General features: G+C 45.5%; 1 protein-coding gene across 1 annotated transcript in view; it reads left to right on the top strand.

The window, feature by feature from the left end:
• Positions 1 to 25,994, top strand: part of LOC135390626 (pyrokinin-1 receptor-like) — a 99,883-nt gene that overhangs the window by 16,418 nt on the left and 57,471 nt on the right. Inside the window, exon 2 of the mRNA XM_064620399.1 lies at positions 20,880 to 20,981. The gene's annotated coding sequence lies outside the window, so the exon portion shown is untranslated. The remainder of the gene's footprint in view (positions 1 to 20,879; positions 20,982 to 25,994) is intronic.

Genomic DNA, 25,994 nt, shown 5'->3' with positions numbered 1-25,994 from the left:
CGCGTTACACGCTTGGTGGCGCTACGTGCATTTTCAATGGCCTTTGAAGACTGTCCGTGTGGCAAGGGTTATTATCACTCATGTCAGAAAAATCACGTTCCAGTTAAAGTGATTAAACTGCGTCAGATAGAAAAAAAAAGTCACTCCTTCAGGGAAATATGGAGTAGGAAACCTCGTACGAACCCAGAGAGACAGAAACCAGAATAAAAGAAGACGGCACTTGCCTCGCATTTCCCGCTCAGCTCTCCATTTGCTGCTCACTCATTATCACTCACCTCCACGCTCATCATGCTCACTCGAGCTCACTCGTGCTCAGCACATTCACCACACAGAGCATGAGTGAGTTTTGCCCATGCACATAGACGAGGGATAGAGAGATTTTTTTTAAAAACACTCTACCTTGGTAAAGTGGATGAATCCCAAGGTGGCAGGTTCGCACCAGTCCGAGTACGCCAGAACGGGTGGGCAACAGGGTTGCGGAATGGGGTCTCCCTTTCCGTTCCAATTCCATTCCTAGGAATGGAGATTTGCGATAATTCCATTCCTTTCAATTCCTGGGAGTGAAAAGGTAGGGTCAGTTCCCACTCCTGGAATGGTTTGGCAACCCAAATTCCATTCCGTTAATTCCCTCAATAAAAGAAAAGGAGCGGTAACCATACTGGCAAGTCCAGCAGTGCAAGAGGAGATTGACATTACCGAGCTCGGAAAAAGCGCAAAGACGAGGTTATTTCGCTCTTGACCGTGTGCAGGTGCGGTGCAAAGGGTGCTAGGGCAGAAACCAGCACGTTGAAACCAAAACTGCCACCGGGGCACCCAGACCATTCCGTTCCCATTCCTATAGGACAGTTTCCGCCATTCCATTCCAATGTCATTCCGGGCTCTGCTAAATCCGGAATGATTCCGGAATCATTTCAACTCCGGAGTGGCAACACCGCAACCCTGGTGGTCTATATCTATACTATAGAGTGCTGTGGATTATCTCACGAGCATATACTTCTATTAACTGTGACGTAAAAACTCCAATTATGTTTCCTTCTCCCGTTTTACGACATTACAGTTAAATAACGACACAGAGAACATCGTGACATCGACTTTGTCTATTCTCCCGTGAATACTGGAGAGCGTCAAAACGCGCGGCGTCTATTAATAGACATCAAGCGGTGACATACTTTCGCCCGTGCCAGGTGTCATACGGACGTTTAAACTGGGTGACTATCGCCGTGGACACTTTTCCAGCAACAGTCTAGCAACAGCTACGCTACATCGATGGAGAATTTTACGATAGAGTAGCCAAGCGCTTCCGGATACCAATCAAATTGGTGGCCGTCACTGCGCATGCCCGGAGCCGTGTTCTGGCTATTTTTCAGAAAACTGCTCGCGTGCACAAACTCGCTTCAAAATGAACTTGCGTCGCCCTCGCACTGCACGACGTGCTACGAGAGAGAGAGGAAAATAGCGCATCATTTACGCGGTGTAATACACCTCAGTCTTCAATGAGGATTGAAACCAATGCCCATTGAGCATGCACGTAGCGCCACCATGTGTGTAACGTGTCAACTTGTCAAAGAGCATTGGATCCAGTGCTCCCTGACAGGTTGACACATTACACGCTGGATGGCGCTATGTGCATGCTCAATGACCATTGGTTTCAATCCTAATTGAAGACTATCCGTGTGATAGGAGTATAAGATTGATTCAACGACGATATTTGGGCTCGTGTTTCGCAAATTAAACCAACTTCGTGCACCAAATGAATACTGTGGCTACCGTTTGATTGTGCGGCTAGCGCAAGCTGCTTACGTTTTGGGTAACGGTGTAGAAACCCCAATTCTAAAGCCCCCTCCACCCTCCTAATTACTGCTATAGAGGTGAACAACAGACCTTCCTGGAACAGTATCTTCCAAGAGGACCAACGAAATGAACAAACCCTGAGCAACATTTGCTTCCGCCTGCTATAACGGAACTGTAAAGTACATCTTAAAACACAACTTGGCCGCATAGGACACTGAGGGCCAACCACTGCACAGAATGATACCGATACCGCTCCTGATTTGTGGGACGCGCGGGGTTTACACCTTTTCACCTCTCATTTTTAACCAATCAGGGGCCAGAGCGACGTCACTGGGGATGGTGGTTGGCTAAGAGCGTGCTATGTGGTCAAATTCTGTTTCAGGAGTGTACTCTAAGGGTTTCCGCTCTAATTGACTTCGCTATTCGCCGTGCCGATTTATTTTATCGCGTCTAAAATGTCCGTCGCTTTTTTGCAGAAAAACGCACTCTCTTATGAGGCCCAAAAGGAATGTTTCAGTTCCACATATATGTGGTTCAAGGCCTCCCATCGATTCGCGAACAAAGACCTCCAGCACTGTTTGCTTGATACTGGATAGGACAGAACGAGATTTTCTCATCTACACTTTTTTTTTCTCTCCCAATTTTCGCTACAGTGCCTCCCCATTAGGGGCAACTGAGGCGATATATAGTGTGGGTACGTTGTTAGTGCAGCTGTTAAGCACCGTTCAAGGACGAAGCATCGTTGGTGGACGCCGGGTCCGTCTGGCGACGTTATAGTCTTGTGTACACTGTCCAAATAAGGCGTTCTTCGCTTCTCTCTTTGCTTTAATGGAACGAACGTTTTAACGTGATTGAAACCTCCATTCCTTGTCACTTTCGTCTTCTTTTTGTTTCTTTTTCGTTTTTTGTTTATTTGTTGTTGTTGTTTTTTTTGCGAGGTGTAGCAGCTCTATTGAAACCACACACAGTCATACGTGTACGCCTCTTTGTGACTTATAATGGGTACTCAATCGTGGGGGCACCGCCGTCGTTGTACATTGGGTACCATAGTGTAATTATTTTCTTTCTTCATAATTTTGAGGCCTCAAGGTACATTTACATATGGCCATTTACAAAGCCAGGCTATGTATCAGCCAACACATTTTAGACCTGTCTAGTGTACATAGTTTATCCTGCACATCGCCTGCGTTTTCCGCGTGCGGTGTATAGTCAGTCTCTATAGTTCACAGTCGCCATCGGTTTTGTTTGTGCTGTGTATTCCGTTCACAATAAATTTTGGTGCACTACATTACACTATGTTAGGAGAGCGCAAAACAACAAAAAAAAAAAAAAGGGAAAACGAACACAAGGAACACTGAGGTATGACACAAACAACACGTTGATGGTTGAGGTAGTGGTTTAGGTTGTTGACACGTTGAGGCACGACACTTTAGTAGTTGGGTACACAATAGGGTACTTGGGTACTTTAGTAATTGGGTTCTGAATTAGACTTTTCTTCCGCTGCTTTCGTTCCTTTACCTAGGAACTTACAAAGCTACTTTCGTCAGAAGGTCGCCTTCTCTAGTTAGCTAGTGACAGTGTTGAACGCTGCGTATGCGTTCCTAACGAAAGGAATCCTGACTGCTTCCTGACTGCTGACTGCGTTTGATAGCGAGAGTACAGAGTATAACTATCAAACCATATCCGGAAGACAATCTACCGTCCTTTATTTTGAACTTAAAAATGTTTACTACTCGTGCTTCAGAACGGACAATTGAATAGAAAGTCAAGGAATCCCAGTGCCGCCTGCGCACGCGTTGCACCTACTGACATGGGACAAAGAGAATTGCCGATTGCATTTCGTTTTCGCTGACTTTCACACGTGTAAACGCCCGACCGCATGAGGCGTTGTTCGAGCGGCAAAACGCCGCGTTTTTCTCAGCGGCAAGCGCGCTGTCGAAAAATGCCCAAAGCTAACCGCACGCAGCGTTCCTACAACTGCGGATGGACTGCGTCTCATGGGACTACACGGCGAGAGAGAACGTTCCGTTCTCTCTCAAGGAAAGAAACTCAACATGACTCGATAAACATTTTTATTGCGAGCAAGAAAGTCTCAAACACGGACGCTTTTGATGCAGCAATGCGCACTCACGGAGCCATTTGTTGTGGAGGCCGGTCTCGCAGCATTCCAGTTGTCAACTTCATCAATCTGTTGCACACTTCCCTTTGTGTTTTGCATGTTGGACGCTCACGCAAGAATTACATTTTTAACATCCGCTACAATGTCTTCTTATCTTCTGCCGAACGCGGTCCACTCGAGAAATCTGAGCAACTACGCGTGCCGCTATCTATGGGGTCTCCCGAAAACTGGCGCAACAGGATGGACCTAACCAGAGGGTTGAGGCTGGTCCCTGACTGGCCACTTGAGCGCGTCTCCTCCACCGCTTCCGTCGCTCGCCGTTCATATCTGCTTGTCTCGGACTTCAAGGACAGCGACGCGTCTTGCCGCTCGACAATCGCGACGGCCCGCCGCTGGGGAAACGCCTCATACGCAAGCGGTGTATGCCGCAAAATAGGGCAACATGAACACCGTACGTCACAGCAGATAAGACAGCGATATACTGCTTGAGCCAATAAGAAGCTACAAGGTCCTGCTAGAAGACAAGAAAATCGAAACCGAAAGCTACAATGAGAGGTATAGCCCATCAGAAACCCATCCAAAGGCGGTCCTCTCGTATTTGCGAAAGGAAGACCAAAAGGCAAGGATTGTTTGAAATCATGGCGGAAGGTTCTCTTTCGAAGGGAAAGAGGGAAGTAACGGTTAAAAATTCGGGCCTTATGATCCACGAACAGTAGCTCACGATAACAGTTCTCACATGAACTAAAATTGCCAATTTTGTTCATTCAAACGACGGTAGTAACCGAAGTTCTCGCTCCCTCAATAAGCTTGGACGTCGATCGACCGCTCAAACAGCAGTTGTAGGTGTTAGCGCAGAGAAGCACAGGGACAATCAATTTGGTATAGCGATAAATGTCTCCCGAATGTTTCCTCTCCTGGCTACTTTTCCGTTCGCAATTAGTTCCCCCTCACGTTCTAAAAGTGTCCCGTCTTTCACTCACCCTCTTTCATTTCGACGGGCGTGTTCCAAATACTCCAGTAGACAGCCACTATTTCTTTATCTACGTCTTATTTTGCTGCTTCGCGTCTTTATCTTATGTAATGTATTTATTGGCTTGGTTATATTTAAAAAATACTGGAGTGTATGAGAAGGGTCAAGTGGGAGAGGAAAGAAAATGAATAAAGGAGAGAAAGATACCGGTAGGTAATGCATTTGTACCGAAGTCGTCCGACGACCCATACTAGCCCCACACTCTTTTCTGCTGCTGTTGTCGCTGCGCCACTAAACTCCCAATCATCATCATCATCTTTTCTGCTGTTCTCCCTCCATCTGCCCGGATCTCTATACACTACTCATTGCCGTAGTCTCTTCGCGGTGCTAACTGTGAATGAAAAGGATGTGCTCTATCTCCGTACACCAGACCCTAGGGATCTTCATTGGCGACGCTTTGAAACATTGCGCGCGAGTCTTGGTTCCCCTCCGCAAAAAAAAGCTCCTTTCTAAGCCCGGGCACTTTTTCAGTTTCCTCGCCATAACTTCACTGAGCTGGCATCATCATCCCTTCGGAAAAGCACACGCGAATGTGGTATCTATAAAAGCGTGGATTGAAGTGGAAGTATCCACAACGAGACCGTTCAATCTATGCTGCTCGATAAGGGAGAGCCAGAATCATCCGTTATTTTCGCCTTAAAGATGGGTACAATGCAAAATATGTGCCGCATCGAAAAGTTTAATCCACGAAGCAACATCACCAGAAAGCTCACGAAACAGTGAAGTTTTTCTATTGCCTCGGGTAAACAACAATAGTTGTTGTCTACTGGAATGGTAAACATTTTGTTTGAACTTTTATGGCGGCATCATTATGGAATAATTTACCATTTCAGTTGAAGTCTTCAAACAGACTCTACCAATTCCGTTCCCTTGTTGAGGAATCATCTTATATGTCACGCAAACGCTCCTTAACTTATTTTTCTTTAAAATCCGATGATTTATCGATAGCTTGTTATTACTTATACAACGATTACCGTGTCTAGTTGTACGGCTTATATCTTTTGCATATATTTTCAGTTATCTGTAGCCGGGAAGCCTGCTACAGCAGCTCTGCTACTGCCCCCCCCCCACCCCGTTGCCAGTTGTGTATCATCTGAGTGGAAATAAAACAAAGAGTGAAGGAATCTGCTTTGTTCGCCCACGCAGACGCTAAATGATTAACGCGCTTTCCTTTCTTTCCTTTTCAAGTCGCAGCGAGACGACGTACGTCGAGCTCATATTTCCTGTTTCATAATAAACGTATCTCAATGCCTACCTCACTGATTTCTTTTCCAATACGTGGTCGACACTCTTCGTTTCTTGAGTACCTAAAATCAGGAATGCAATTGCGTATGACTGACATTATGAATGAAAATTAACTTTATATTAACATCATCTAATAATGATAACGACAGATAATTTGTAACAAAAATATCGAATAATTTAATAAAAATACGCACTACGGAGGTAGTCAGCGTTGCGGCGGAGGCTCCGCTAGTTTATTTTTTCACTTCGAATCTCTTAGTGGCACTTTGACCTTTCACGTTTTAAGCCTTATATACACGAATCTCAATAGACAAGATGGCGTAGACGCAGGTAAGCTGGTGGATCATATCCATGATGAGTAGAACAACAACAACAACAACAACAAATGAGTAATGATGATGGATGATGAGTAGAGCCTGAGCTTGGGCAACGAAGAAACACAGCACACAGACTAGAGCTCTCGTCTGTGTGTCGTTGCTCAAGCTCAGGCTCTATTCTCGTCATGATTCCCAATACTTCTCCCGATGTCTTTTCAGAGTTTTAGACACGACCCCCCATTTTGGTGCATTTGGCTGAGGCCCGGTACTTGAGACGGGCCAAGAAAGCAGGACGTACTTGAAAACGTTACGGTCAATGAACAAATACGCATAAATGCGGCTCTATATAGACTACGTTACAATTCTAAACAGTCGACGGAGAACCGCTTGTACTTCAGACGTCTGAACAAGCTGCTTTATTTCGAGGTCGCCTCTTCTTTTTCTTTTTCGTCGTATATTCTATACTTTGAAGGGCAGGCTCTTTCTTCGTGTGCATGTGGCTTACGAAACACTTTTCAATCATTCTGTCGTTTTCTCGGAATTTGTTGCGAGAAGAAATGTTCTTGCGTGGTCTATACGAAGAGCTTGCATAACCTCGCTCGGGCAGCTTTGCATTGTCCGCTACCTTTTGACGCGTGCGTTGCTTATATTTTTTAATGAAAAATCCGAGGTTTGAAGATTACTAATATTCGCGTGGAACTCATCCAAACCTTACACGTTCCGTCTGCACGAATAGAAATTGTCAAGGCTAAGTGCAAATGCTGTCTCTAGCAGTTGGCAATAAGATTCGATTAGAAATACATACCTGGTTCGGAATATTTGACATGATGGAACGCACAGAAGACAGAGACGGAATGTGTCTTTTGCGCGTTCCATCATGCCAAGTTTCAACCAACCTGTACCTCTACACCTTCTATAGTTCGGACTGCAGGTATCGTGCGATTTTGCACGCTGATTCTGATCATCATAAGAGTTGCCGCAACCGCAGTTTTGACGTTGGATGCGTTTCGTTTTTTTTTTTTTTTCCTGGAAATGATTTTGTCGAGAGTGCCACGTCTCTATTTCCCTCTCAGTCTCTTGGATTACGTGTTGCGTTGTATCTGTTTCTCTCATAACGCATACTGGATACGGATCATGCTTCTGCATGATACGTAACATACTTCTCTCCATGACAATCCGGTACCTTCACAGAATCGCATGATGCGTGTCTAATTTGTATTAATAAATCTAAAGAATTTCCCAGTCATACGTACGTGGAGCGGGGAAACAAAAAGAAAAACTCAGTTGCGCTATGTCGTCGTCGTTCATCAACCAAACCATGTGTAACCCATACAGACACACAAACCTCAAAGCCACCGATGCTTTATTGGCGGAAAAACGTGACAGTTTTGTCACGTACGACCGAAGTGACGTGCTGCGAATTTTTTTTTTCTCTCTCTCTCTCTCTGTTTGGGTCTAAATCTGCGCTTTAAGCTGTCATCCCATAGCTTTGTAACCCCATAAAAGATGTACACTTTTAGCAACGTTTCCCACGAGCTTATGTCCCAGGTTTCGTTCAACCTTTCAATGCTCTCAGCCGGCTTTGTGTTTGTCTATTTCTGCGCTAACTTCAGCTCGGTTTACTCTCATGTTTTCTCCCGACGGCTTCTCATGTTTCCTTCGTCAGAACGGCAGATGTCGCAACGGTGTTTTCTCAACTCGCTACTAAGCTTTCGCCAGACGCGCTAATCGCAGATTAACGTCCCTTATAACGTTGCCCCGCGGAAAGTTTCGCTAGAGCACGTTTGATGAAAACACCACAGCTTTCAAAGTGCTCCCTCGAGTGGTTTACCTCGCTTCCGCACATTAGGTATGCTTAGGAGCAAATGGATTTGCAATGCGGTAGATTATCTGAGCGAGCGTCGTATACAATTCTTAATGGAGTAACTGCTGTAAGTATGCGTGGTGATCGCAAGTAAGGGCAGTATGCATGGTAGAGGAAATAGTAGAGTGAGAAACAGATAGCACAACAAGGAAACCCACTTCCTCGGGTGCAAAGCACGAAAATATCCTCTTGTGCTTCGAACGATGAAACGATTTATAAGCACACGGACAAGTGCACTCTTAAAATGAACTTCACCGCATAGCACGCTCCTAGCCAACCATTATCTCGAATGATATCGTTATCTGCCATGATTTGTTGAAAACACGGGACGTACGCCTTTTCTGTGACAATTATGAACAGCATAAGTGTCACAGAAATGGCGTACGCCCCCCGTTTTCAACAAATCAGGGCAGATAACGATATCATTCGAGATAATGGTTGGCTAGGAGCGTGCTATGAGGTGAAGTTCATTTTTAAGAGTGTGTGACAATATAATTGCGTTCAATAATTATGTATATCATATATAATGATTGAACACAATTATTATGGAGTGACTTTTTCGGGTTAAATGTTTTTTTTTTCAGATTCGGGGGGGGGGGCGAATCGGGTACTATTTTTAAATTTTTAAAATGGGGAGAACTAATAACTGTACTTTCGAGTGTTATCGGGTGTTTTTGACGATATGACGATATTTTAAAATACACGCGATATAAAACGTGTTACCGAAGGGATGAAAAAAAAGTCCTCATCGTTCTTGGAAACTTGCCCGTCATTGCTGTATTTCTCAGCGGGAAAACCCGCCCATTTGAGTCACTCATCGTAGCGCAATCAATATAGGGGTCCTCGACGGAAGAAATGGTTCACCAACTTGGGAATAACTTTTCGCATACTTTGTGGCTGTGCCCTGTAGGTTACTGAGCTCTCCTAATACCTGCTTAAATCGTTCCAGTCAGTTCAATTATTGTCCTCATTTTGCGTGATCCCTTTCTCATATAAGAGTCCACCGGTGCTAGCGACCTATCATCGAGAATATAAAAAGACGCGGTACTGGGCGTAATTTTATTTTGTTTTAGAAACAAATCACGATGAACCGGCCTCGGTGGCTCCGTCGGTAGCGTGTTCGCCTTCTGATCCCGAGATCGCGGGTTCGAACCCGGCCGAGGACGACAGCAACTTGGTGGCAGGGTACAAGTTGCTTAGACACGCCGTCTTCCGCGAGGGACGTTAAATACGGGGTGCCGTGTGATGAACTTTCATCGCACGTTAAAGAACCCTCAGGTGGGCAAAAGCAATCCACAGACCGACCGCTGTGGCGTCGCTCATGATCTCGGTTGTCTCGCGACGTAAACACCCAATTATATATATAAAAATCACGATGACGCGAAGAACTTAGAGATATGGGCTAAACTTCTTTTTTTTTAAATCAGTGTTAGCGCCGCGAAACAACTGTGTCTATATGAGCGGCGTACAGACCTGGGAGCTTAATCGCTTCATCGTCGTTACGGTCGTTACAAGCTATACGAGTGGCGGGAAATTTAAAAAGGTGGGCACGTGATACAACACGTGCACGGCGCTCTTCGCGCGATACGTGAAGGCCGTGGTACACGTCACGCGCAACGTGTCACGTGCCCACCTTTTTGAATTTCCCGCCACTCGTTAGCTTGTAACGACCGTAACAACGATGAAGCGATTAAGCTCCCTGGACAGATGCAGAGGGGACGTCAGGAAGGAGTGGGGGACGGAGGGTCAGTTATGCGTCTTGAGACAGTGCTGGCGCCCAGCGGTTGTAAGGATGTCAGCAAAATATGCCGAAGCGGTCAAGAAAGTCTGAAGCGGGGGCTGTTAATGATAGTCCGGTGTTAGCAGCCTGTCTAGCCTGTCTCTTGTTGTTGTTGCTGTTGTTACTCCTCGTGCGGGATGGCGCTTATCCGAAAGGGAGAAGTCTGCCTCAGAATATCTACTTCTTCTTCCTCGCAAAAGATTGGCTAGAGCCACAATTGGTGCACGTGCACGAGCATCGGGTGCGCGTTCTGCGCGTTCTCTGCCACCTTGATGCACGTCTCTCTGCCGCTGTCCCACACTGTCTCTTGGCTTAGTGCTCAGCTCATGACGACAATTAATTACTATTTAACTATACGCTCCAAATCATACAACGTAACAATTTTCAAATAATATTCCTTCGTTTCCTCCTCTTATGATTCCTGCGAGACGAATGGAGATTCCTCAAATACCCTCGAAACAGGAAACCCTTTTATCCATCCAGTCACGTCCTGTGTGCTGTAGCGCATACAACGGCCTTATACTTTACACGCAACACATTGTATGCGAACCACAAAGAAATATGCTATAAGGCTCTGACGACCTTCTCCTTTACTGTTCGTACAAGACGTCGGAGAGATTTTTGTGCAAAGGCAGTACGCTCCGTTAAGAGAACCTATCAGACAATGAAAACGTCCAGTGCAAAATAGTGGGATCTACGGCGTTTTACGACTCGAAATACGCGACGAGCAAATGGAGGCAGCACAACCGGAGGAGTCTTTTCTCCGGACTCAAAATTATATTCCGTTTAGAGAATTCGCTTCGCAAGATACGATCCTCTTTACATGAATGGCGAACGTGATATTTTTTTTTTAATTGCGCGTTAGCGCCGCCAAGCGACTCTGGCAATGAGTGACGTACAGACGTAGACAGAGTGATATAGATGACAGCAGGAAGGAGTGGGGGAGGGGTTAGTGTGCGTCCTGGGCTGACTTCAAGGGGGACTGTGTCGACATTCGTCTGGAAAGTCGGCCGGAAAACTCAGGGAAAACATGAGAGAGCACAGTCGATGCCAGGATTCGAACCCGTGTCACCTCCCACTCTCAGTGTGGAAGGCGATCATCCTAAGCCGGCGTTCACACGGGGCAACTTTTCCCAGCGACTCGAAGCAACTCAAACCAACGTCTTTCGAGCAATTTCGAGTCCGCGCGTTCACACGTAGTAGCAACTCGGTAGCTCCACACACGGTCGCAACGCCATGGGCCATTACAAAACGTCTAAAGAGGAAACTGAAGACCTTTTGAATTTGTACATACGATTTTACAAGTACGTAAGGGCATCAGACAATGTTTCTAACCAATCTGGCAGCTCTAAACATCGCATAAGGCACAGCTTAAGTTGAGATATTTCTATCTTAAAGTATTTCATAGGAGGCATTAACGGTTCTTCGTTCCTGTCAGCCATACGAAGTTTCCACCTGTACCTGTACCTGACGTACCTGTAGTTGTGTGCACTTGTGTGTTTTGTTAATAAAAGAAGGAAAAGAAGAAAAAAACTCGGTAGCTCCACCCACAAGCAACCTTATGGCGACCGGATAATGTGGGTTCGAATCGAACGGGTGGAATCTTTTCTTTAGCTGCTGTTTATCAAATTTCAGTCAGTTTTATTGCGCGAATAGATCATTATTACCTTCCAGAAATTTTCAACTGATATGTTTTCGTGACGTTCGTAAAAAAAAAAAAAGAAAGGTATTTCTCAGCTGCACCTGCAGGATTTGAACCCATGAATCCACGAACGAAATCCACTACGCCATTCGGGAGTCACGTGGCAATGCTCCCCTCGCTGATTGGCCTGTGCACGAGCAACTTCTCAAGTTTTCGGTCGGGGAGCGATTCGCAGCAACTTTGAGCAACTCGAGTTGCTGGAGGTTGCCGACTGTCAGAAACTCCAAAGTTGCTCATAGTTGCTGGAAAAAGTTGCCCCGTGTGAACGCTGCCTAACCACTACGCTACGCGAGCGGGTACACAATTTTGAGTCTTCATTTACTTGTCGCGTCTTACTATAGTGGTTGGAGTTGGAATTAGTAGAGGCTACTCCGAAACACTCGAAAATAAAAATCAGTAAGACTAAAACGTTAGAGGCTGGCTGCAATGTCCACCAGAAATGTACAAGTGGTAAAGCGTCGTAAATCGCATTACTCAGCACTGACGTTATATTCTCTTTATATGTCATGACATGACTTCCCGAAGGAGACGCGGTGGCCAAGGTGGAGCCAAAAAGCGTGGTGACTGTAACTGGATTTATACCGACGGTCCTGACCAGAGCGAAAGCTAAAAAAAAAAAAAAAAAAAAAGCGCTCCCAGGTGCTTTCTCATTATGCTCAAAGTGGCCGTGCAAAATATTTCTATTAAATTATCTATTATTGAATTTTATATCGAGCTCCTTCGCTGCCGATACCAGTAACTTCTTGTTTGTGTTCTGCCAGGGGAATCGAGCCCCAGAGAAAACTTGCTGGTTACCTTTAATCTTGTCTCAAGTCAATCACCTTTACCTTGGCCACACAGCCTTGTGACGTCAGCGAAGGTGTCGTAGCCCACGCCTACGTCGTCGTAGAACCGAAACCCAGATGTTGGAACGTGCCGTTCATGTTACTCGTTTATCTTAAAGGAGCACAGAAAGCCATCTCAAAGAATTTCTGTTCCTGACGCACTATGAAAGGATGTCGCTTGACTTGACAACAAACACAAAAAAATTCTCTGTGTGCAATATATTAAAAAAAAAAAGGAAAACTCCCGAACACCCCAAGCAGCACAACATCTTGTCCCAATATTGGTCCAATCTTGGTTCAATATTGGGCCGACACTGCCAACATTGGTCCAATATTGGGCCAAGATGTTGTGCTGCTTGGGACTCCCCTTAGGAGCTGCGCTGGCGTTCTGTGTAAGTGCTGTTAGTTCCAGTCGGAACCGGCGCTTTCCGCTGCTTTTTTTTTCTCTCCGGGTTCTCTCCTTGTGTAGCAGACGACGTTTCTCTAAACCAGTCAGCGGGCTGTACCGTAGTGACGTCAGGGCGACTCTGGAGGCTTTGAATAGGCAGGTTAACGGCTTCGTTAAAAAAAAAAAAAAAAAAAAAAAAAGGTAGAGACTGAAGTGTTTTCTGTATCGATGTCTTCTGATGTTCTTGGAGTTCCTCTTGTCTACCGGTTCGGACGCTGTAGAATCATTCTTTGTATCTCAATGACCATTTTTTCGTCATTTTTTTTTAAATCAATCAATCAATCAATCAATCAATCAATCAATCAATCAATCCATTGGTGCTTCTTTCATGTGTGCGTTTTTTTCTTCACCTTCCTTTTTGCGCCGTAGCGCAGCTAATAAAGGACAGCTCAGTTGTTCTACCTGCACATAACTTTAACTTCATTCTCATATCTCACACGTAATGTTTCGCGTGTAATGGGATAGTGTACTGCTCTCCAGTGGTGAATCACCCCATGTCATAGTCACGATCTAGTTGTTGTTGTTGTTCTGTGCTTCATGTAAAAAAATTAAAAAAAAGCTACGACGGTCTGCTGAATGAAATTTTTGCACGTGGTATACATACATAGCTTGCAGTCCATTCTAATATATCTGAAAATCAGTCGGCGGCCTATCGATAGTACAGCCATCGTCCGATTTCCCCCCGAGACAGCGCCAACCTGCCGCATGCTTCTGACAGCGACTTATTCGCGGCCACTCAGCCAGCTCCACTCGAGAAAATGCTGTCGTTTCTAGGGAGCCGAAAAATACGCTCGGACCGCATCGTACGCTACACAATGAGCACTTGGAATTTCATTGAAGGTGTAATATATGCTGAAAACGACTCGTTCATTTGTCAGGAAGGGCTCTTGACCCTTCTCTTGACGACGAGCCGGAAAAGGAATTAAATTAGAAAAATTAACGGTGTTAGAAAGTATTTTTGGAACTTCCGCATTTCTTCCCCAGTTACGAAATGAAAATAACGTTGCTTCCATCGCGGCAATGCGAGGCAGAATTTCGTGCGGTTGGTTTTTCCGCGAAGGGAAAAACTGGAACCCATAACAGCATTCGTGAAGGTGGCAGTCATCGGCAAGTCACTAAAAAAGTAACTAAGCTAAGTCACAGTTACCCTGCAAAAATAGTAACTGAGTTGTGGATACAGCTTTTGAAATGTAACTAGCTATATACAGCTACAGTTACCACCATTGATGTAACTTAGCTACTTTACAGTTACACTTAAAAATATTGAATATGTGTAACCAAAAAAATTGCCATACCGATTGTACTGTCCAAGCGTAATCATTCCTGTTTAGGAAAAACTGCCGGGCATTTCGAGCCTCGACAAAATTTCGTCAGAGAACTGACGCGTGGGAAATATTGCAATACCTGACTAACTTATTTACAGTTACAGTGAGAATACCCAACGGTGGTGGTGGTGGTGGTGATGAAATGGTGATGGCCCGTCACGGAGTAGCGAGAAAACAGGCCAGGCCCATTCGTGGAGACTACAATCTCTATTCCATAGTAACTCCCTCATCCAAAGCCCCTTCAACCAATATGGCGGTTCCCTATATACATCTTCCTCTTCCCACTCTCTCACAGGACACGCAGTCACGTGCAAGGGGAATTCCACGAACTGTACACTCATGACAAACTCCAGGACGCGTCACACTACAATGCAAATATGTATGTACATATACGAGTGGGTGGGCCGGAGCACGTGATTTCCCTACATATGTCGTGAAGGCCGTAAATAAGGTAAGACGATACGGCTCCCACGGAACACCGTCCCATACTCACAGCGGTCGTTATTTCGAGTCAACCAGTGCCTCGTCTCGTTTTCGTGTGAGATCAAACGACGGCTGCGTCCGCGGAGGATTCCCGGAGTTCGGAGCCCGTTGCCGATGACAGACATATAGGTGGAGAAACCAGCCACGCGAGCCAGTGGCATAATCCCTGTTTGTTTGTCTGACCGCTGCATGCGTATACCGTCACGAACGGCTGCGGTCTACCCGGTAGAGCGTCAGAAACTAACGGGTTACATTTTACAGTTACATAAACAAAAGGTGGTGAATAGTTACAGTTATAAGTTACTTTTGTAGAAAAGTAGCTAGTTACAGTTAAAAGTTACTTGTAACTTAGTTACTACGACCCGAGACTGGAAGGTAGCAACATCCAACGGGACGAAATTCGTTTTTAATCTCACTGCACTATTTCAACGTTACGGGACGCTGTACGCTGCTGTGACGTCACTCGCCATGAGACACCTATGCCCGCATATTAACTGTAGCACATTCCACTGGTGATTACGTGTCGGCGATAGCTCATTTGCAAACGCCAGGTAAAGGGGCGACACGCCTGTAGAGCGTGCTTTGCCTGCAGAGTTGTAGAGCCCTGCAGAGAAGCGCACTCAACGACACTAGCTCCATTACTGAGGTCCTTAGCGTAGGGGTTTTAACTCACAGCGTTAATGGCGTTCAAATCGCACATGCACCTTGAATGTACAACGTACAAGGTTGTTTGGAGAGAAAAGGGTGGCAGCCGCTTGAATATAAGGACATGACGTAATGAAATGCTGCCAATGGCTTCAGTCGGCTGTGACAATGGCTTCACCTATCTGCCTTCCCTTTATCTCTCCTTATCACAAATCGGTTTCTAATTACGATAATTCGTGGCTTTACGATCAATTCGTTTTTACGAATAGAGGCGTATCAGGTCCCGAACCCAAAGCAACAGGTTCTCATTTTTATTCCACGTTGGTTCTTTTTTTTTTAATTGCGTGTTAGCGCCGCGAAGCAACTGTGGCTATGAGCGGCGTACAGATGTGGACAGATGGAGAGAGGACAGCAGGAAGGAGTGGGGGACAGGGGGAACCACATTGGTTCCGAGAAGGAACTGCGGCTATATAGGCGGTATATCCAGAGTACAGCGGGGATGTTTGGAAAAGTGAGGTAGGGAGCTAGTGTGCCTCCTGGGTCAACTTCACGATGAACTGTGCCGACATCTGCCTGGAAAGTATTTGCAAAGACTTACACTCTAAAAACATAACTTCACCACATAGCACGCTGTGCGCCAACCATTGCCACGAATGATAGCGTTATCGCTTCTGATTCGAAGCGAGAGGGGGGCGTACGCCTTTTTCTTCGAATCAGAAGCGATAACGCTATCATTCGTGGCAATGGTTGGCGCACAGCGTGCTATGCGGTGAAGCTCTGTTTTTAGAGTGTCGGATAAAACCCCAGACCGGTTCGAACCCTCCACCTCCCAGTTATCAGCGTTACTTTGGAGCTACGGTCAAGGTGCAGCTACTGTATCCACTGGGTAACACCGGTTGTATATAATAACGCTCTGCCTATTTATTTTGTTAATACTGCAGGCCACGTAAAAGACCTAAGCAGGAGGGGTTAGGAGAAATTGCAGTTACATCAGATAACGGAGGAAAAAATGTACACATAACGCTCAAAATGCGCGTACTTCTAAGCTTTATATAATGCCTCGTGCGCTTGGAGACTGGGAGGTCCGCGGTTCGAATCCGCGGGCCGGCTGTGCCGTCTGGGGTTTTTCCTGGGTTTCCCTCAGATGTGTAATAGGCGTATGCCGGCACAGTTCACCTGAAGTCGGCCCATGGACGCAGCTATCCTCCCCCCGAGCGGATTCCGCTCGGTCTTCCACTTCACCCTTTCCTCTCCTCCTATCCACCACCTTTCCCTTCCCGAGAAACATGCCGCCTAATCAGGCAGGCAGACCTCTCGGTTCCTCCCAAACGACTGCTTACGAAGCAGCTTACGGGAGTCGTTTCCATCTGAAATAGTAGACGGAGTTGCTGACATTGTTGAGAAGGTCCCCGAGAAAGCTTGCGCTTCCCTCCGCGTCCTCATCTACCCCTGCCAGTTGTCAGCAACGAATGAAGGTCGCTCTTCGTTAAAAAAAAGAAGAAAACTAGCTCTCTCTGTGAAGGCCAACGCTTTGTACTATGTGCCGTAATAAGGAGTACGTGAGTGCGGTGAAATCCGCGCGCAATAGCTTCATTTGCGGATGGAAGTGGAGTATTTTCAATACCGCACGGATGTCCTCACTATACCGCAAATGAACATTAATGTCTCAGCCGACGTTCTCTAAATACAGAGCCGTACACTCTTAAAAATGAACTTCACCGCATAGCACGTTCCTAGCCAACCATCATCTCAAATGATATCGTTATCTGCCCTGATTTGTTGAAAACGGGAGGTGTACGCCTTTTCTGTGACACTTATGCTGTTCATAATTGTCACAGAAAAGGCGTACGCCTCCCGTTTTCAACAAATCAGGGCAGATAACGATATCATTCGAGATTATGGTTGGCTAGGAGCATGCTATGCGGTGAAGTTCATTTTTAAGAGTGTACTTAGTGAGTCTAAAATGGCGTGGCATCTTTAGCGTTTCTGTGGCAGTTGATATAATCCAGTAGATTTTTTTCCCGAGAATCCAATGATCGCAGATATGCGCATGTACTCAATAGCGCGCGGATGCTGATACTGTAAATTTTATCGGCGCTCACCTCCAAATATACACTCTTAAAGATGAACTTCACCACATAGCACGCTGAAGGACAATCATCGTACAGAGTGATACCTCTGTCACTCTTGATTTGTGGAAAGCGAGGGGCGTACGCCTTTTTGTGACAATTAACATTTCTGCATAAGCGTCACAAAAAGGCGTACGCCTCCTGTTTTCAACGAATCAGGGGACGGAACGATGTCACTCGGGCTGACGGTTGGCTAGGAGCGTGCTATGTTGTCAGGTTCATTTTTTTTATTTATTTCTTTTATTTAAAGTAACGTTTCAGTTACTTTCACCATAAATATTACTGGTTGCAAATCGAAGACAGACTGCGTTGTACCAGAGGCGTGGGAAACAGTGTCCGCCTCTGGGTGGTAGCTTAGAGGTAATGTTAAAGATGGTGGTGGGTTCGAATCTTATCACCATATGTACTTTCTGAGGATTCCCCTGGCTTTCACGGCAGATTATTGCAGACCGCACAGGTCCCCCGAAGTCGGCCCAGGACGCGTATTCATCTCCTTCCTGCTACCTTCTCTCCATTTGTCCACGGCTCACCACGGTCGCGGTTCCTTCGCGGTGCAAAGAAGAAATTTACGGGGGGGGGGGAATTAAGACAGACATCTTCGTGAGTACTCGAGGAAGAGAAATGGCGTAGCGAGGGGAAATATTCAATCATTCCAGAAACAGGAGTTCCGTATGAAGCTTGGTCGAAAAACGCCGGAAGAAATAAAACCAGAATGGATTTTGAAAGAGGGTTTCCTGCAGCCTTTTCTGGGAAGAAGAAAATTCTTCCTCCAACAGCTCTGTCACACGGTCATATAATTTACCAAACGCAAGTGCGGCGAAGGCAATTTAAGGGCGAGGCCAAGGCCCTGTGGGAAGGAAAACATCCTAACTTCCTGTCAAAAACACGCGCGTCGGAAGACTGCGTTTCGGACTTCTTCCTTTTGTACGCTGTACAATTTTGTGTCGAGAATAAGAAGAATAGTGCATATCCCTCTTGTATCATGAAGTGTAGCAATGTATATATCGCCCCTCATAGCCTCATAGCTCATAAATTGTAAATATTGTTTTGAGGCTGTCCATGTACTGACCGTTCCACGTCGTATTAAATTTTCCTACAACAACAGAATAAGAAGAATTCGAATATATGTCAGTAACTGCGGAGACTTGACTACGTATAACAAACAGTGCGAGTAGGCTTTTCAAGAAGTGATAAAAAAGAATGGTCCCATCATATTGCGTATATATAAGGCGCATCATTACACACCGTGTCAGCATCATCATTATGCGCTGATGACGTAACAACACCTAACCCGCGAAGCAAGTGCCAACAAACACTTTTTTAAGATCCCTGGACATATTGTAAGATATTGAAGATCTTGAAATCAACAAAGAAGTGTCATCAAAGATCATTACAGAACACGATGATGATATGGGAGTGCTGTCAATAATCGATGCTGACTTTGTCTGATTATGTTCGGAGGACGTGAAGACCTGTATCATCCAATTGACGTCGCAGTCACAACGACAACAACAAAAAAATGAAGGAGAAGTGATGATGACATGGGATGTTTCCCCGTTTTCCATAGGACCCTACCCCACTTCACAGAGGTTAATATGAGAGGATTAATTAATGGTGAGCGAGAAGCGACGACAGGTCGGAGTTCTGTCGCTCGGAGCTCTTCGAGGAGTCCAATGGCTTTCATGAAAGCAAAAAGGGAGCGAAGAGCCCGGCACTGATGCGAGCTCCATGGGGAGCTCCATGGGGCCAAGTACTTTGGACAAGCTGAATGGTCTACGATCGAGGAGCTCAAGTTGGCATCGGAACACCCGGCGTTCATAGTCACGATAGCTGAATTTATGTCGGAATACTGATATTGGGAATGATATCAGCACGAGAGCCTGAAGCAAGTAAACTGTCACACGCTTGAATGGAAAAACGCACCAAAACGACGACAGACCGTAGTTATTGCTCCCCGTGGTCGTTCTGGTACCATTGTACCAACTATCCCAGATCAACGCGATTGCGTTACTTGTGTGTGACTGGCACGCGTATCAACACGAGCCATCGGCACCCAAAAATCTGTACAAAACAACTGGAAGACGTATAGAATTATATATTGACCAAATCATAAAATTACAGCACACTGTCCGTATATCCATTTGCAATCCAATCAACTCCCTGACAGTATACTAGAAGTGAACGGTGAAGGTGGAACATCTGAAACACAATTCGACAGGACATCGAAAGAGATATCAACGTTCCTTGATCGTTGCACAATGTTACTTAAACTATAATGCCAAGCAGTTTTGAAAGCGGTATGGAAACTACGGGAGCCCGTCTTTCGGGAGCCCGGTAACCTTGCGCGTACTGGCGGGCCCTGACCACGACCTACTATATGGATTATAGCCACCACGTCATATGAACCCTTTCCCAGCGCCGCATTTGGAGGCGAGCGGTGGCGCTGCTTATCGGCCCGGTTATTGCTTCCTCAATTTCTACAGTACTTTGTACTTCAGCTTACCTTAGTATTTTTGTACAAGTGGTAGATGTCCCCCAAGAGATGCTTCTTTCTAAAGTTGTTGATCATCATCATTCTACGCGTTTTCATAGGCGCTGTTGCTGTCGTCTGCTACGGTAGGTAGTGGTGGTGGTGGTACTGGTGAAAGGGGTCGCCGTTGTCGGTAGGTGCGTCCGCTTCTGCGCGTTCAAAATTCAAATTTCCATTGTCCAATCACGATGTAGATCTCGCGGGCCGATGAGTAGCGCCCCTATAGCGAAGTCTGCGGACGGGCTTCTCATAGGGTTTGCCGATTATGAAGTGGTCGCTATAATCTACACTCTAAAAACTGAACTTCACCGCATAGCACGCTCTGCGCCAACCATTGCCACGAATGATAGGGTTATCGCTTCTGATTCGAGGAGAGAGGGAGGCGTATGCCTTTTTGTGTCAATTTGGATATATGATAATTGACACAAAAAGGCGTACGCCTCTCTCTTTCCTCGAATCAGAAGCGATAACCCAATCATTCGTGGCAATGGTTGGCGCAGAGCGTGCTATGCGGTGAAGTTCAGTTTTTAGAGTGTAGTAGGTCATGGCCTTGACGTAACGTCTGCCTACCACATTAACCACGCTCTGTCTCTGGAACTATAATCACTTCTCAAGATGTATATGTCTCTGTGTGGTTCTATTTACAGACCTTCGACTTCATCCAAGCTGCTCAGTTTGTTCTAAACCTCCTCCCGAGGAAGACATCTTCGGTACTAATGGCCACTGATGGAACGTAGGACTTCTTCCCGGTAAGTGGTCACGGCTACGTCTTTTTCTCTTACGTGCGCGTCATTGCCCTGCAGCTGTGTGGCTGTTCAGACGGCTGGAATATTTCAGACTTCCAATGTTCTTAGGCGAGTGGGGCTCCGTGTTTACCCTCGTTGTGTTTCTCTCTCGCTCTCTTTTTTCCCCTTCAGATCCCATGTACTAAACCGTATTTGTAGCTGTATTTTCTAATGACCAGAGGACACTGCACACATACTGCTCAGCTGCAAGCGATTCGCAGCAAGTCGAAGCTCTCCGGGATGCCTTGGTCAGGCACGACAACGGCCCTCTTGTCCTCAAGAAGGTACTCCGTGACTGCACTCTTAGAAATGAACTTCACCGCATAGCACGCTCCTAGCCAACCATCATCCCGAATGAAAACGTTCTCGCCCCTGATTTGTTGAAAACGAAAGGCGGAGCCTATGTTGTGCCATTATGCACGGCACAGAATAGGCTCCGCCTACCGTTTTCAACAAATCAGTGACGACAACGTTGTCTTGCACTGCATTGATTGCTGTGAGCAGCACATCATGGCCAGCAGCACATCGACATGTTTCGTACTCTGTGATGTCCTTCCTTAGGACTTTTGTAGAACAAACCTCGACAGAATGGCGTAAATGCAGGCTAGCTGGTGAATAAATTCCATGATAGGCAAGCCTGGGCGATGGGCAAGACGAGATGAGACAAGACGAGACAAGATGAACACGAAGGCTCAAAATTTTTTAGCCTTCGTGTTTGTGTTTGTTTACGTGTCTTGCCCATAGCTCAGGCTTGCCTATCATAGAACAAACCTCCTTTTAGATGCCTTCGCAGCCAGACCTCGCTACCATAAGCGTATACTGGAGTAGCCTGTCCAATGTAGACTTGATCCAACATCTCCATATATATATATATATATAAAAGTGAAATAATAAGACTTGGACTACAGATTACAGGAACGTTAACAAAAACTAATTTATTTAATGGGCAATTTAACACATAGATTAAAAAAAAGAATGGTCGACGTTTCGACAGTGGCACTGTCTTCGTCAGGACAAAGCTTTTTGTCCTGACGAAGACAGTGCCACTGTCGAAACGTCGACCATTCTTTTTTTTAATCTATGTGTTAAATTGCCCATTAAATAAATTAGTTTTTGTTAACGTTCCTGTAATCTGTAGTCCAAGTCTTATTATTTCACTTTTATTCAACTTCGTAGCCGTCTGATATATTAACCTATTTGTTCTATATATATATATATATATATATATATATATATATATATATATATATATATATATATATATATATATTTTGCCTACCTACCTACCTACCTACCTAATGACCATCTTGAGGCAAGTGTACCCGGTGGTCGCTCATTTTTGTTAAGCCGTCTGAACTTTTGTCCTTCTACCGCTGACCTGCGCAATCCTTCATTATTTTGTGTACGTACATAAATTATGCCTCAATGATCCAGTTAAACTCAATTTCTTGGTCTCGCGATCTTTTCTCCTATTCATTCGTGATCCTTCAAGCGCCATTTCTTTCTGCCCTTATGTAAACGGATTTTTATTCGCGACGTATATTAATTGTAGCGAATCGCTCATTCAGTCGCTTGCAAAGTTATTATTCGCGTATATTTAATTTCGAGATTCCAGGGCAATTTCCTTTCGCGGGATTAACGTCAAGCTGCATTAGGGGAGTTCAAAGTTGGGCCTGTTGGTTGACTGAATAAAACACTAGCGTACGTCTGCGTCTCACTCTTCTGTCCGTGTTCGACTGCTGTTTTATTCAGTCTGTGTTAGGCGTCTGGTCGGCATGTGCTTTCCAGTGTTTTTCCTGTCCATCTCAAACGTGCTTGCTGCATTGCATATCTATAACCCCAGCGCCGGTTTTCTAACCGGTGAGAACGGTGAACCAGGAAGACCGATGATATGTCACCAGATAGATCAGGGTAAAAATTATTCTTGGTAGTCCCGATGAGCTATACGAGCCAACCAAATATAATTTGTAGTAGACCATCTAGGTGAGAGGAAAATTGTCACCTGGGCGCATACGTACCTCAAAGCGTGGTTCGAAAGCTTTTTCTTGCTTTGTAACAACTTAACTGACAGAGTGCGTCTGGTCAATACTATGCCTCTTTGTTCGCGAGTACAATTTTTCGCGATCTTTTAGCGGTCGCGAAATACGCGAAAATCGCGAATAAAGATACGTTTACGGTATCTTGTCCCCATTGTCCTTATATGTCCTTATTTCTATTTTGGTTCGAACGAAGTTGCGTGTGTCAGGGTATGCAATACGTTGCTGCACAATATTATTTTTGCTTCAATAATTAACTCGGCGTATTTGGAATCAGTGCTTGGCACATTTCCTTTTTACAACAACAACAACAACAACAACTTTATTTATGATGATAAATGGGGTGTTTCATCGAACATCCCTTTTTATAGTTCCCTCGCTATGTTATCTTCTGGCCTCTAATGTAGTAACAATACACATTCTCCTCACATCCCCTCCTTCTTGTTATCGGCCTCCTCCTCTCTCTCTCATCCTCATCTCCCACACACTCACCATAGTTCTGGCGCTCTTTGCCCTTTCCCTCCTTTGTGCCACTAAACCCATAATCTCTCTCTCCCTCACATCCCTCTATAGTTTTCTAGTCGACACTTCCTACGAGTCTTTACCCATCGAGCCCGAAACGCCTAATTTTACCGAAGCAGTGCTTAGCGTAATCGCTACTTTTGGTTCATTGGAGGGGATGCCGCAGGCGAAGCAATTATCGCTCTTAACACGGTTCATAACGCCTGGGTCACGGTGGGCTTCCCATATGCGATCGGGTCCCCGCTATTATCTGACAAGGTCATCGATTCTGGTTACGGAAGTGCACCCAAGTTAGGGTCCGTTAATAATACTCCCATTATGCGAAAGTTACCTGGAGTACTCGCTATTATTTATCGTTGTTGGGCAGTTTGGGATGGGAGTTTTCGTACGATGATAACAGGCCCGTGATAAGAGGTGATCGCGGTTAACGTTGAAGGCGGAAATTACCGTTGCACGCGGCGTTATGTTTTCGTGGGATTTGTGTTCCTAATATATAGTAGTATTATGGAGCAGTTCGGTCGATGTGTCATGGTAACGTCTGTATGCTCCGCTCCACGACCTAGGAGTATCGAAGAAAAAAAGATCTACGTGCCGTAGCTAGCGATATTGCACGGGCACTTTAACGTAAGAAATTGATGTTCTGAGACTGGAACGCATAGAAAGGACAAATACATACATCATTCATCAACACTCTTAAAAATGAACTTCACCGCATAGCACGCTGCTAGCCAGCCATCATCTCGAATGATATCGTTATCTGCCCTGATTTGTTGAAAACGGGGGCGTACGCCTTTTTTGTGTGTGTGTGTTATGCTGTTCATAAGTGTCACAGAAAAGGCGTACGCTCCCCGTTTTCAACAAATCAGGGCAGATGACGATATCATTCGAGATGATGGTTGGCTAGGAGCGTGCTATGTGGTGAAGTTCAATTCTAAGAGTGAACTTTAACATACTCCGTATTGGAGCTCTGACGTCAAAGGAACCCCGATCATTCCTATTGGTTCTCATCTCAGAGTGCCACGATATTCGCGGTGGCGATTTTCTAAATTTCTATTGGTCGCTTTTCTCTAAAATTAGGAATTATTTCACCGACTCGGGACCAAGCGTGCTCCAAGCTGAGCAGTAGAAGAGTGCTTTTAAGTCGTGCATGACATCCTCGTCAATTTAAAAAGCCTAACCAGTCCCTGTGGCATAACGGTTAGGATGAGCGCTTTCCACGCCGAATCACGACTGGACGGTGAATCCCTGCACCGGTTGTGCTGTCTGAGGTTTTCCCTCGGTTTTCCGGCAGTCTTTCCATGCGCACAGTTTCCCCTGAAGTCGACCCGGGACGCATGCTAGCACCCCACTCCTTCCTGCACTGTCCTCTCTCCATCTGTCCACGTCTCTACGCCACTAATAAGCACAGTTGCTTCGTGGCGCTAACGAGGAATTTAAAAGAAAAATGGTAAAAGGGTACCTTATACCTCGTTATATGCACGATGAAGGAATTTTGTGCAAAATTCGTTACATGAGCAGCCCGGAGGTACCCGGAGGGCAAGCAGTAATGCGACGACAGCGCCACTCCACGACCTTGACGCATTCAATTTTCGTATATATGTATATATAAAAACGAACAAGACTCACTTGCCAGCGTAAACATGGAATTCTCTTAAAGTGGGACTCCGCAACAAAATCACCCCAACGATTGTGACATAGCAGTAACCATTGCGTTGTCAGGAACATACAGACGAAATATCGCTTTCCCAAAGTGCGCAAATTTTACTTGAGCGAATTATTACGAAGTGAGCGCTTCGCCTCTGTGAAGCAAGAGGGCGCTGAAAGCAACACTGCTGACGTCATCCGGCATGGAAGAATGCAAGCTTCATAGCAGACGACAATGCTGGGTGACGTCACACTATTTTCCTCCGGGCGAACCGCTGGGCGATTGGCATTTTGGTTTCGGTTTGGTATTGTCATCATTTACGAATTAATTACTCGAAAAAAAATGAAAGCAAACGCTGTATTCGGTATCAAGGGAGGGGTCCGTGTTCGGTATGATGCTCCCTTAATTTTTTTTTTTTTTTTTTTTCGAATCCTCGCGAAGTCTTCCTTGAAGTCTACGGGGCGTAGCGATCATTCGATCATTTATTTATCTGGGTGGTGGGAGCGATCACTCCCTCTACCCCTACACTCTTTAAAATGAACTTCACCGCATAGCACGCTCCGAGCCAACCATCATCTCGAATGATATCGTTCTCGCCCTAGATTTGTTGAAAACGGGAGGAGGAGCCTATTTTGTGCCGTGCATAATGGCACAAAATAGGCTCCTCCTCCCATTTTCAACAAATCAGGGGCGAGAACGTTGTCATTTGGGATGATGGTTGGCTAGGAGCGTGCTATGTGGTGAAGTTCATTTTTAAGAGTGTACGACCGCCAC

The sequence above is a fragment of the Ornithodoros turicata genome, chromosome 4, assembly GCF_037126465.1.
Source record: "Ornithodoros turicata isolate Travis chromosome 4, ASM3712646v1, whole genome shotgun sequence".
Classification (NCBI taxonomy): domain Eukaryota; kingdom Metazoa; phylum Arthropoda; class Arachnida; order Ixodida; family Argasidae; genus Ornithodoros; species Ornithodoros turicata.
This window is presented reverse-complemented; position numbering and strand designations above follow the sequence as displayed.